Source organism: Hylaeus volcanicus, chromosome 1, assembly GCF_026283585.1.
Source record: "Hylaeus volcanicus isolate JK05 chromosome 1, UHH_iyHylVolc1.0_haploid, whole genome shotgun sequence".
In the NCBI taxonomy this organism is placed as follows: domain Eukaryota; kingdom Metazoa; phylum Arthropoda; class Insecta; order Hymenoptera; family Colletidae; genus Hylaeus; species Hylaeus volcanicus.
The window spans coordinates 17,473,873-17,486,593 of NC_071976.1; the positions used below are offsets into that span (position 1 = coordinate 17,473,873).

Sequence of the window (12,721 nt, forward strand, 5' to 3'; positions counted from 1 at the left end):
AGTGCGTCAAATGAAGGTGTCGTTGCAGTAAATATTGGCAAATTTCTTATCTAAAGACAAATTCGATGTAAATAATAAGAGATAAATCTCTGAAAGACGTATTTTATTTTGCTCAAGGCTATCTATTAGTCATTAAACAATATCTTATATCTCTTAATCATTATTACATCATTCATATAAGTGTATTTGTTGCTTCTTTATCCCTGGATTTTTTTACACTTCACACTATTATAAAAATACACTTTGCTCGAAGGATGTAGATAAACCATATCTATTTAATTTTCTCACACAACCAATAAATGTTTACGTTGCTCTTATAACTTTCATAGTGAACTATTCTTATTTTTGTTTCTTTGATAAATGATTATAAAACAAATTTAAAAACTCGATTTTTCTCTGAGCACTATAGATTCTACGATTCGATTTACATAGAAGGCCGTCAGGAATCAATAATTATCTACAATATCTAAGCAGTAAACCACACATGTACTTTTCACAAAATCTATATTCTATAGATCCTTAATCTAGATCATTGTTTTTGATGTAGGCGATATCGTTCCCTGGTGGGCGATTGACACCTTGAAGTGAACTATTATCTGATTATCTGATTTCGAGGTGCGATGGTCCCATACCATGGGCCAATTAAAAATATATTATTTGATACATTTAAAGTGCTGTGAATGAATATTAAAGTTTAATTATGATGTTTACATCTTCATATTTTGTTGAAAGTATTATTAAACTTTGCAAACATCACCAATCACGAGGTTCTCATAAAGACTTTAAATTTCATGTAGTTTATTTTGTTTGTATGTTAGGTTAAAATTACAGAATATATTTTATTTATCCTCAAGAGGTTAAAATTACAGAATATATTTTATTTATCCTCAAGAGGTTAATAGTCAAGAATAAATGGATGAACAGTGTTCCCATTCGACACCTATTGTATGAATCAAGCTTTAATCATCCATGCTGTGCAGGTAAACACTAAAATGGTTATTTTTATCGATTATCCACACTGTAACGTCTGAGTGTATCTTTACACGCAAGGTGTTTGTGGAGCATGGCTCTTGGCGAAAAAAAGACGATAACGGAGAGAATGTAGTCCGTCTTCTGTGAAATACACTTGATACAAGATTAGTATAATCTAGAGCTGTTTCCAGAATCATTTCGATCGAAAATCACGTAACGTTATATCTTCATGATTGCGCGCAAACACCTGGACTTCCATGTTGCTCCATCGATATTATCCATGAAAATGACTTCGGAGAATCATCGTTACGCTGCTGATTAAACAAGCACTGGTCAATATGTTTATTTCGTCTTTAATACGAGATATCATGAATATCGTACGTTGATGATGCAGCATGAAGAGAAACTCCGGCGCATTGATCTGCGATAGTTTTGGTTTATGATGTTCATCCCTGCAGAGTTCAATGTAGCAGTTACGCCATGCGTACGTTTATACCCGTAATTTGTATTCGTCGCGATACGATAAGGTTAAATAGTTACTCGCGTCAACCGCAATTCCGACATTTGAATCGTTTTACGGATTCGCCAATATTATTACGTTCAACTATAGTACCTCGAATTTTTATCGAGTATTTGTTATTTGTTACTTTATCTTTAATATATTCCGATAAAGGATTTTTATTATCTGCGTTCAGTTTTCTTTTAATAACTAAGAATAACAAGGAAATACTGAAAGTATAATAAACAAAGGTGTGATATTTGTTGAGTAGAATAACGATTACTGTTTTATACGCGATATTCTCCAATAGATAATATTACCTGCCAGAAAGTTTGGTGTTGAAAAAAAAGTTGAAAATATAAATTAGACTTTTATATGTATTGTTTTATTTTCGAGAAAATTAATCTGGAACTTGCTTGGTTTACGTTTGTTGTATTTGTGTATTTTTCACCGCTATTTCTTTTAAATGGAACAATGAGATTTTTCTTATATATTGTTACAAGCAACCATATAGAAAAAATCATAGTCTGCTAACAAGATGTAATATTTATTGAAAACAAGAAAATATATCGATTAAACTGTTTGTCAGACATTCTTAGAACTTCAAAGAATACATACGGTATTTCTAATAGATGCATTTATATTATCCTTAATTACAATCTGTTGTTGGTTTTTAATAAATAATGTTTCAAGAAAGAGCGACTTCCCAAAAGCGTAACAATATTATAAATGCTGATGTTGAGACGAATTCATTGACCTATAATGTAAGATTATGTATTGCAATATAAAGCCTTAAATTATAAGTTACGTTTAGTAGATTTGGTGAAGTTGTCATAAGCCCTCCCTCGTAGCCTCGTTAATTTTCTTAATGTTAACTTCTTTAATTATATTCAATTCCTTTCGACATCCTACAAATCTGCAAATACCCATCAAAATTAAAGAAAGGACACTTTTCGAATTGTCATTATCAGTTAATTATAAAATCGTTACAGTTCAGTCACATTCCTTAAGGGGTTAGTCGCAGTCAGGAAAAGGAAAAACGACATTTCTTTGTAATTTTTGTTTAGTTATTAAATAATAATTTGCATAAGTAACAATTAAGTATATTATAAAGCATGTTTTAAAGAACTAAAAAACATTTTTTGTTTTAAGAAACGTTTAATTTATATCGTCATAACAGCCGATGACGTAGACGATGATTTAAAAACAGGTTTGCGCTGAGCAAGATTTCTCTACACTGGTTTACCTGAAAACAAAAACAAAAGTAGATTTCGAAAACATATTAGTCTAGCGGGTCCCCGAACGAAGGATTTTGGAAAAAATTAATTTAAAACAAGATGGTGTACATTTGAAGTTGATTTTCAATTTTTTCACTAAAATTAAGCGATTCAATATAGGATAAAAAAAAGTATACAAGAAAATAAAAAATCCGTCGATCAGGGACCCGTTAGTCTAATATATTTTCTAAATCTACCTTTAGTTTTGTTTTCAGGTCCACCAGTTTGAAGAAATCTTGCTCACCGCAAACCAAGTGGCCACCCACGCCATCGGCTGTTATGACGAAATGAATTAACCTTTTTTTAAAACAAAAATTCTTTTATAGTCCTTCAAGACATACTTTGTAATATATTTACATTTCATTTAGAAAAATTATTATTTAACACCTTAAAAAAAACACACAAGAAACTGTCCGTTTCCATTTTCCTGACTGCGACTAACCCCTTAAAATAATTAATCTTTGTCATAAAGATTCATAAACCTCGTAGTAACGAAGACATCCAAACAAGTATAATTTTGCCTCTCTGAAACGGAAATTGCCTCCCCTCGTCCTTCTTAGTACCAAATAATATATAACGCAAGGATAAAAGAACTGAAATTCCTACTTTGAGCAAAGTGTTTTTTCGTTGATTTACGAAAAAAACTCTACGTCGTTCAAGCCATCGCGTACCAGGAACCCATTGGCCCGTGACTGTCTTTACATTTTCGTTGACGATACCCCACCGTTCCCCTCGTCAAATGCAATAAAATCACAAATTATGGTAGGCCGCGAAGAACCCGTGAAATCGAAATTCTCGATGGCTCCGTGGCGCGCGAGCGTTGTCGCAAGTTCCTGGCTAATCCTCGCCAAGCTCAGGCTGAAACGGTGTTGATGCGCTTTTAGAGTGGGGCTATGTGTACGGTTGTAAAATCGTCGAACAACGTCCTGGTGGCCTTTTCCTCTCGCGGGTAATCCCCGTAGATTGGCACCGATGCAATAATTCGTCGCGTATCGGCCTCATGGTGAAGCACGAATGGGGGAAGAGTGTTAAACGACCGATATTTCGTTTTTTTCTCGAGGAAACGCCAGTCTCGATTTGTTACACGTCTCACCTGTCGTGTATCCTATCTTGCGGCTATCGTGCAGTCGCTCTGAACGGTCTCCTTGCCCACCGCCGTCTTTATGCATCGTTAAAACAGCCAGCCGCGCCGCGGCAGTAGTAAAACTGCAGTAAATCGACGTATCGTCGCGACGACGGTCCCAAACACGGTACGAGCTAAACGAGAAACAGAAAAATGAGGGGAATCGTTGGAGCTCGATAGCCAAGTGTCAAACACGAAATTAATGGCGCCTGCGCTATGGACATATTGAAAGACACCGTTAAGTTATGTGGCTGGGCCAAACACAGCGATTGCATTTTTGGGAAGTTTGTATGCAGAAGAGTTATTCTATTTTTAACGTGCACGACGAATGGGGATTCCTTACGGATGCATCTAAATTTCAGGACTGAGATTTAAAAATATAGGATTTGATTAGAATTGTATTTTCGTTTGATGTTTTGTCTCCTGAGTGATATCGAGAAAGTCCGTTCGTCTTTGAAGACATTATAAGAAAATTTATGTGAAATTATCTCGCGTATCTGTAAAATTATTAGCTATTGTCTTCGCCATATCGTACTAATTTCACCGTGTTGCTATTACAATTCGCGTTCTTCTATTCATTTGAAGCAGGAAAATCTAAGAAAACCTGAACTTTTACGAATTCTGTTATCAACCCTCCTAAAATAATATATGTGAATAGAATTTGATAAAATAACAGATCTAGATAAAAGAAACATTGACTCCTTCATACATTTTTCATTTGATACAAACTACTGTAGCTTGTGATCTGGTGGAGTCTATAGCATAACGCTTCATTCATATGTGTGTCAAATTTAATCTTTATTGGTCAATACAATTCTGAGATATCATGAAACACATATTTGAAATTCCAAATTTCAGAATAGTACACAGGATAGGACAATGATTTTGTCCACCTTGAATATCTCTGTTATTTATAGTCCTATGAATACACTCTTCGGGACAACGTTGCACTATTTTAAGAGATCCAGGCACCTCCCTTGCAGCTTAGGCGAACGCGTGTTTTTAGTAGGTAGACCTTGGGAATTGGGATGCGGACGATAAGCTATCGGTGACCGCTCCCTTAGGAGAGCTCCACATAACCCGGGTTCCCCCAGAGAACACGAGTATGCGTAATGCATTTTCACTCGAGAAAAAAGGATACTTATAATGATATGACATTATTTTTTGTAGGATCATTTTTTCATGAGATTTCAAAGTCGTTAATATTTTAATTAATGGAATGCCACTTTTTTAGACCTTCATGAAATAGCCACTATTAAGTCGATTTCAAAATGGTATTGTACATATATATATAAAAGAAAAAATAGATTCCTCCAACCCTTCAAATGAAACCATCCCCCTGACGAAGGTGCTAGTGCATATAAGATTAAAAAAAATGGTCGATTGCTCTTCGATTGACTCTTCGTATGAGACCTATATTTAATAAGGAGCCTAATGTCCCACACAACTTAATATAGTTCTTTGTTCGATTATGAATATTTGTAAAAGCTCTTCCTCCCTTATTAACGCGAGAAAATAAATGATATCTTATTAGCCATCGAAGAAGAAAGAGTTACCTCCTCCTAGGCAATTATAACTATATTTACTAACGCGAAATTATACTAAATCCGAAATGATACATTTAAAAAATTAGTTACGAGACGTTCCATGAAAATGTCCGATTGAAACGGATTCTCCAAGTATCGAGTCGCTAGCAGAAATTAATACTTCAAACAGAATCTTTCGCCCGTTAGAAGAACATGACGTAACGAAGGAAAAGATTCCCTCTGCAAGGAGAGCTAGACACCAACGACTTAATTAAGATCCACCGTCGCTGATCCTCCTGCGAAATTCTCGCCGTCCATTCTTCCGGAAGACGTGACAGAGACGAGCAAGAAACGGGGAGGCAAACACGGAATAGCCATGAACGCAGGAAGGCCGGAAGGTGCTGCGAGGTAGCGTAAACAATTCCCAGCACAATTAGGAAACGTTTGTCCGTCTGTGTTTATCGAAGGATCCGTAACTAGCTTAGGTAACACCTATCCATTTGTTACTCGGCAACGGTGCCCCGGATAGGTCATGCGAACAATTCACGGGTATGCATTATTGTGCCCTATGAAAAGAAACTTTCTCGACTACACGCCACAAGAGATCGATTATGATTTCGCTGTTTCTTTAACTACTCAGGGTTACCCTGGAGCTCCTGGTACTTGGCCCTTGGAGCACGTTACGTAATCACGGACTAGATATAGCATGTACAGAAGAGTCAATGCAGCTTTCTGTCCGATTACTCGAGGGCTCTAGAGTCTTCTTTGATTCGGAATCAAATAAGATTGATATTTCTAACGGTAAGCATGAAAACAGAGCTATAGAACATCCTTCGAGTGCTATCAATTTCGCAGTAAACATAAAAGAGAATTTATTTTCACAGTAAATCGTATTAGGTCTGGGCATTATAATCTTGCTGTCTCTCTTGCTCGCATTAAGATAATAAGCGACCCTAAATGTAAATGCAGCTATGAAATCGAAGGCATCAATCATGTGATTTGGCAATGCAGGCTCTACGATAGCTCAAGGATCAAGCTAATTAAGAAGCTTCAAAAGAAGAAACAGTGTCTCTCACTTAATGTTGAATCGCTTGTTGCGAAACCTAATATTGCAGCTTGTCTATGTATTTTTGATTTCTTAAAAGAATGTAAACTGCGGATATAATGTACACATAAACTGTATTATACATACTACTGTATATATGAACCTTATCTGAGGTTCTTAAATAATAAAAAAAAAAAAAATCCTGTTTGGCTTAGAATATATTCTGGTAGTAAACAAATGAATAGTGTATTCGCACTATCTTCTTGATGTTCATACATGCAATTAAGGGGTGACATCACTGTAACAGACTGAACAAAAGGTGTTTCTTTGTCAATTTTGGTTGGATGGAAGAAATGGTAATAGATTAATAAAATTCGAGGAAGTGATTCAGCATATATTTAAGTATTAAACAAAAAATTATAATCGACAAATATTAGAAAATGATTTTAGAAATCCGAGCCACTCTCGCGAGGCTTATTGAATTTGAGGCACTCCAGTTGGCTCCGTTTGAACCTCTTTAGACCTGACCTCTTGTAAACAGAGAACAAAAATTACTTTGCTATGGATACATATTAAGTGAATGAGAAATAACACATTTATTTAAACCAAAATTTATCTACGATAATGTTTACAAAATAAAAAGAAAAATGTACATTCAATGGCACAATTTTCTTCTTATGTATTTTGGTTTGCTAAACTCGAAAATTGCAATGAAAAATTTTTCTATGGATAGGTTTTTTTTATATAAATTTTTGAATTATTTTTCGATTTTTTTTTGAGATACCTTCACATTTTAGGCCACATCTCTAGTTAGAAACGTCCGATTGGGTCGCGCAAGATGCCATATAAAAAAAGGTAGTCGATTTTCTAAAAATTGTTTTTCACATTGTTTTCCAATCGGTTCAATAGTTTAAGTGTCACGGGCCAAAAAATATGAGAAATTTCGATTTTTTCGGCTAAAATCGAACACAAAAATTTCTTCCATCGTCATGCAAAAATAGAAACTGTTAAATTATGTCCAGTTTTTTTATTGTTTACGTATAGATCGCTCTTTTACGAAGAAAACAAGCTTGTGTTGAGGAAAATCTATGGATAAATACCGGAGTTGGGAACAATTGACTAAAGGTACAAAAATTCCAATTTTAGTCTGTTTTTGTATTTTTCTCCTCTCCAGTTCGTTAAAAAAATCAAAGTTCCATACATTCTTACGCGTTACAATATTGTATTCGTTATTACAGAGTGTTTGTTACATTTAAAACTTTATTTCGTATTTCGTGCTTTATCAGTTTCCGTAGAATTAATCTATATTCAGATAAAATGATCCTCTTTCCATTGCAATTTTTTTAAGTTTTTCAACGCCATGTACCGATAAATGAACAATAATCGCATGTAAAAGCTTGTGCCAGGGAAGCTGCACTTCTATAAATATTGTCATTTTCATGTTCTCTAGCTCCTTCTTAGAATATTCCACATTCCATATCGTCTAACATCTCTCTAATGATCCAAGTCCCATCTATCCTTACGTCAGCTGAGGTAATGGATAGAAATTATTATTAGAATATTCCCTGATATCTACAAGTTGTCTACATGTCCTACGTTCACCGAAATCGATGAATTGTTTGAATATAACTCTCAGAGCCATCGATCCTTAAACACAGATTTTTCTCGAGATCGAAAAAAATGCTTCCAGCTCGTAAAATGCAAACTTGCATCCAATGTTTATCGTGTATCTCGTCGGTGATACAATATAATTCGTTATCAATGGGAGTCTTATCAGTGCAAAAAGGTCGTGCCTAATAAGGTCGTGAGTCAGTTGTTATCTCCGATCATTTTGTCGTGCGGGAACATTTTTATTTAGCGGGTAAGTATAGAGGGAAATGAAGATAATCTAATGAAGATCTCGCGAGAAACGTTCGATTCGACGGATTAACGAGAAAGCGTCCTTCAACGTTAACGAAAATTCGATTTAGATCACTTGCGGCTAAACGATCGGCGTCGGTATATAAAGCGGACGTTTCTCATTCTCCGTGATCGGCGAAGAACGGGGCAGGTTCGTTCTGGGCAGACTGCCCGGCAGATTATACGATTACAAGTTATGTCAGCGAAAATGGAGTTATTGGTGCACAGAGCACGAGCATACGCCACGGAAGAACTTGCCCTGACGTACGCTAATTTGATATTGGATAACCGTTCCCGTCGAAGCGCGAGCCTCTGAAGGCATGCACGCACACATCGGCCAGGGCCCTCCTCGAAAAGTGCATTAATGCGCAAAAAGTGATAGGTAACATTCCCTCGAAGTGTCACTCGATGAGAAAAAAATTCTGTGTACGAAAAAAATCAGGATTTTATAATAGTATAAGTAAAAAATGTATTGGAAAAGTAGAGATTAATTGGTGCCGGAACAGTTACGTTCTGTGATCTTATAATTAGATAATATTCGTAAGCATAGAATACTACTGCTGTGAACTTGGAGATTAGTTGTTTCGTTTGCTTCTGTTAGTATGTAGAATTAACTGAAAAATTAGGTGTAACCTTTTGTGTGTGTTTTTTTTTCAATATTACAAGCGTAGAATACCACTGGTTTGAATTAAAAGATTAGTTGTTCCGTTTGCTCATTTTATACTATGAAGTATAAGTTGACGCCAAAGTGTGACCTTGTCTAATAATATTGAACGGCAATATAGTTGAGTAATTATTTAATGAGTGACCCTTTCAATACAACTTTAAATAATACAAAGTATAATCAATTGCTAGTTGAAAATTTAATTGTCACAAAATAGTTAAATAAATAGTGTTTCTATCGTAATAGATTTCTCCTTCTAATATTTCCCAAATTGATTGGTTATTTCCTATTTTAGAAATGTAAATTTAATGTGTCAACTTATAAAAATTAATTTAAAATGATTGACAAAATAGACTAGTGAAAAATGTAGATAAGTCCAGATGATAGCTTGGAATCGAATGACTATTAACAAATCATAAAATTAATACCTTGTATGTAAATTAAAAATAGCAATTTGTCATATCGTTTATAAGAAAAAACACGTAGTAGATTAGATTACGTAATATAAGATACGTTATATCATAAAAAGAGAAGTAGAAATATTAGTAATGAGTACTAGTGGTACTCATGTAAAGTTTTTATTGCAGATAAAAGTTACAAGTTCGTCCGTAAAGATTCTTCTAACAGGCAGTATATAAGCGATAAACATAATCTGAAAGTAAACAAAGGAATACACACACATATGTGAAATAGTGTATCAAAATCTTGTAATCTTTTTTTGATAATATTCAATGTAATATTTTTTTTTTATTAAAGACATCTCTTTTGATCAGTCAGAAATACTATTGTATCTTTAATTTAGATAAGTATACTGTATTTATTTAATACATATTTAGAACTTCGGTTGAGTTCTATTTCAGTATAAAAATACATAAAAGTATGGCGGTAAAACATGGGTAAATAGATGTACACTAAAAATTGTTTAAAATTGTTTATACATTCAAATTTTTCTAAGTGTTTATCACTATTGTTCGTATTCCGAATAGGACACAAAATAAGGTTCAAAGCTTTTATGAAATAAATTAACCATCTCATGATATTTATTTTATATATAACAAACAATATATACATTTATACCGAGAATTTGAGTATTTAATAATAAATTAACCTTTTTGTACAATATGGATATCCTGTTGGTCGTGCTGCAAAAGAATGGGATTTACGAACGTGATATTCTTCTGACACATTGTGATTATTGAGTTCATACAGGTCAGCGCCAAAATAGAGGTACTGCGGCAAAGGAAGACAAAGGGAATTGTTTTCAAAGCCAAGCATTCATACACTTTTTCATACTCCGTTTATTTGTTTTTTTGTGGTAATTTGTTCCGTTCAACGTGAAAGATAAACGATCCATTACAATCTGGCATCCGAAACACCTCAACCATTTAATATCTACTTTAGCTAATAATAAACATCTTCCAACAGTGACGAAGTAAATGAAAATAAACATTAACAAATTGACCACCACGTCATCCACATATTGGTGACAGAACTTTTTACAAAGGAATTAGAATAATTAAAAATAAGTACTACAATAAATGTTAAATGTTGGAGTCTACAAGATTGAAGTTTTTCGTAATGTTACATCTCAACTATTGATTGATACAACGAAAGTATTAAATATTATGTTTTTTATAAGAATAGTTTTATCAATAAATGAAATTGTTTTAAAGATATTAAGACAGATTTTAAGATATTGAAAACTGATTTTGTACACCTGTCGCGAGTCATAATAAATTATGAGAATAGCGATCAGTATGAGATACTTTACACGTGATTTACAACTGTTAAATAAAAATATATGTAAAAAATCAAGTTGATTCAACGTACTTTTATAATTAAATCAGAAGTGACTTGTCTATAGCAAAAAGAAGTGTCTACCCGTTCCCTAGATTGCGCACGAAAACGATCAAGTCCTGCTTCAACCTAGGGACTAACAGGACTCTTGCATCGCATTAGAATCCGTAGCTCTTTCAGCGTTTCATTGAAAATATGTCTTCCATTTACGTCAATTCTTTCGCTTGTCGCGAACATTCGTTTACCAACGAGTTTTGCGACGGAAAATGAGAATGGTTCTCAAAGAGCCGGCAGAAGCCTATTTCCGTGACATTGTGCAAAGGGTGGACGGGGGATAAAAAAAACTTAATTTAGTTCCACCATCTAGTTCCTGATAGGTGTACGTGCATGCATGTGGGTCGACATGCGGGTAATCGTTCCTACCTTTCCGCTCCCCGTGGATACAAATTTTTGAGAAAACCCACGCTGCCCGCTCCTGAGTCGTTTTATAATCTGCAGACGTTGTAACGGGCCACCATTATCTCCGTAGGAAAAAAATAATTAATGGCAGGAAAAAGTTCGCGAACCGGGAGAGACAGGAAGGAAGAAAGGAAGGAAAGAACCTGACTCTTTCCGTCCCACCTTATTCCCTTTTCATGTCGCAGTATTTTTAATCGATCAAGTTCCAATCGTTTGTTGTTCCTTTTCCTTGGTCGTTATCGCAGAAGATGGAGAAAAATCAGTGGCAGTAATTTTCCCTAATCAATCGATTTCCACCATGTTTCTCGAGCTTTTTTCACGACGACGATGACACAAAAATCGCTACCAGTAATTTACTTTGATCGATCGATTACCACTATGACTCTAACTTTTCTTACAGCGCGGCGATGGTGAAACATTTGTGTAATTGTTACATGTCGTGAAGTGATATCACGATTAGATTAGAACTTTTTTTTACACGGATCAATTATTTATAGACGTATCATCTCTTGGATATTTTTTATATAAAGATTGTGAATTTAAAAATTAGGAAAACTACTCGGCAGTCTTAAACGAGCATCTTCATTGTTAAGGGTATGTAATGTCTACTTACTTAAAATTAACTAATATTTTTTCATGTTTTTAAAGTAAGGAACTGATTATCCTTAAACAATAAATTTGTATATTAAAAATGTATAAAGTATGTAATAAAATTGCTTATTCACTGCCTAATACTCATATATGCACCAAAGTTACCAGAAGATGATACGTGTAACAAATATAAATCCCTGTAAAAGAAGTTACAATCTAAACGTGAAATCATACATCCTAACTTATATCAATTATATAAGTGTTTCGCCAATATTTTTACGTACTTTTATAAGTAAACGTGCTTTTTTAACACTGTCTAACATTTTGCTTTATTTTTAATATAAATTGGTTACACTAGCAAGTTTTAATCAATTAATATCAGGCCAGAGAAGGATAACTTGGGTCTTCCCTAAAATATTGGTGACTAGAATGCACGAGGGGACTCGAGCAGGTAACTGGTCAGTCGCATAATCCCTCGGCAGCAAACTTGTCGCATTATCCGTTGCATCATGTTCGGCAACTAGGCGTTAGTTTGCCGTTAAGGGACATTAGGTACAGGGACGCTAAGAGAGTTGACAACAGGCACGAGCCACCTGAGCAGCTAACGAGACGAAGTTGACTTCGTATACTGAGAAACGTGTCAGACAAATTATAGTCAAGACCGGTTGTACAAAATGGGAATTCGAAGTCTTAGCAAAATTGTAGACATCGAGGTACTCGAAATCCTTTATGAATATTTGAAAATCATGCGAAACGAAACTCGTAGAACACTTACGGTACATTATTGTAACTCACAAGAACGAAAGGAAGTTTTCGAAGGAGAAGGAAAAGGCAAAATTTGGTTTTGTATATCGTTTATGAACTAATTA

General features: G+C 34.6%; 1 long non-coding RNA gene across 2 annotated transcripts; it reads left to right on the forward strand.

Annotated features, from left to right (window-relative positions):
* The first annotated feature begins 3,592 nt into the window (after positions 1-3,592).
* Positions 3,593-7,110, forward strand: LOC128875911 (uncharacterized). Of its 2 annotated transcripts, XR_008456907.1 has the most exons (4): positions 3,593-3,998; positions 5,605-5,946; positions 6,038-6,198; positions 6,282-7,110. It is a non-coding gene; the product is annotated as an uncharacterized LOC128875911 (long non-coding RNA). The 2 variants fall into 2 exon arrangements; XR_008456906.1 differs by having other exon boundaries at positions 3,601-5,946.
* Positions 7,111-12,721: the final 5,611 nt, after the last annotated feature.